Source organism: Sinocyclocheilus anshuiensis, unplaced genomic scaffold (genome assembly GCF_001515605.1).
Source record: "Sinocyclocheilus anshuiensis isolate Anshui unplaced genomic scaffold, SAMN03320099.WGS_v1.1 scaffold1075, whole genome shotgun sequence".
Lineage (NCBI taxonomy): Eukaryota > Metazoa > Chordata > Actinopteri > Cypriniformes > Cyprinidae > Sinocyclocheilus > Sinocyclocheilus anshuiensis.
The window spans coordinates 821,279-823,281 of record NW_015544163.1 but is presented as its reverse complement, the minus strand read 5'-3'; positions in this window follow the sequence as shown (position 1 = coordinate 823,281).

Here is a 2,003-nt window from a genome sequence, read left to right as displayed (position 1 = left end):
GGCCAAGCAAGCGCAGACACTGACAAGATACGCGATACAGAACGAGACCAAACGCGATATCAGCACGTCTCCACACAGTAAACAAAACAAGCGTTTCCTTGCAACCACAACTGCACTAAACACTGAGACAAGTAAATACACTTACAAGCTGCTTTTAACTTCCGCTGATAAAGACTGCTTCTCTCAAAGAGTATTTCTTTACACTGTTTTCTGCTGGCGCTTGAACACACTTTCCTTATTTTCTCCACAACAAATGGCCAAGCAAGCGCAGACACCGACAAGATACGCGATACAGAACAAGACCAAACGCGATATCTGTTTATTAAATATTATTATTCACACTGTTTTCTGCTGGCGCTTGAACACACTTTCCTTATTTTCTCCACAACAAATGGCCAAGCAAGCGCAGACACCGACAAGATATTCCGCCATTAGATGGCGACAAGAGACTGTTCTACGAGTCAGCAGTTAAGACTTTTAATTTGAAAAATTACTAAAGCACAGTTTTTAACAAGGAAGTAATTTTTTCTTTCAAAACCAGCTTGTACATGCATGCACTGAGCAGTGCTGTCATCAGAAATCGCCCTTAACAGATGAAAAGATAGTATGAGCCTATCGGACATTCAAACTAATTAATTGTGAATATGAAATTGAGCTGAAGAATGAATGCTGTATCAGATGCAGGTAATCACACTCGCTCAGTCAATCTGTCTCATAATACTCTACTAGCTATACATAATACACCGCTTTTAATACAGTAATACAATAAGCTTTTAATGAAGCAACTCAACATTCCTTCATTACTAGTTCTAAAGTGACGTTTTGGAATCAGTAATGGAGGCTTGGGCTCAGCTGTTAAACTGTCAAACTGAGATTTGAATCCGTGGCGGAAGGAAGTAGTTCACACAGAGTAGGGCTTTTAAAGACACTCTTGTTATTTTTTTTTTATGTGCTTACGCATTTGTGCCATTGAACTGTTGTATAAACACAATATCACACTCGTAGACATGAGATATGGCTGTCTATCGGCACGCTGTGATTTCCCGTGGCCTCGTGCCTACGGCCGAATCACAACTGTGCCGATATACAGCCATATCTCACGTCTACGAGTGTGATGTTGCGTTTATACAACAGTTCAACGGCACAAATGCGTAATTACATAAGCAACAACAATGGCGTGTCTTTAAAAGCTCTTTTTTGTGCAGAACTACCTCCTTCCGCCGTGGATTCAAATCTCAGTTTGACAGTTTAACAGCTGAGCCCAAGCCTCCATTACTAATTCCTTGTTTTACTACAAATAAAACCAAAAAAAAAAGATGCATGCATTTGAAGTAAAACTGTGTTTATAAATGATAATCAATATGCCAAAAAACAAAACAAAACATGGTTACTACACTTTTACTACCATGGTTAATTTTCATAAGGACAGAAAACTTTTTATTTATGATAATTCTGATAGCAGGTGAAGTCGACAGACACTGTTACTATGCTCTAATGTGTATGCTAATATAGTTAACAGATGAAAACATCGAAAAGAGGACATTTTTAGGCGCATCACAACAAAAATGTCTGAGGCTGGATACACAAGAACCAGCGAACAAATTCGGAATACAACAATACAAAAGTGTTTGCATTAGACGTAAATAAACTGCTGTGCAGTGGGGTATGTGAATAATGGTGGTAAAAAATAACAACAACAATTCTTAGCCAATAATACAAATAATGGAAATTGCATGTAAACGGGAGTGAAGAGCTTTGCTCTTGACATGTAAACATCATAATGCTATTAAGTCCTTACTCTGATTATTAGAAATAATCACATTATGAGTGAGTGAGGTGTGGCCAAGTATGGTTACCCATGCTAGGAATTAGTGCTCTGCATTTAACCCATCCTTAGTGCACACACACACAGCAGTGAACACACACACACCGTGAACACACACCCGGAGCAGTGGGCAGCCATTTATGCTGCGGCGCCCGGGGAGCAGTTGGGGGTATTGAAG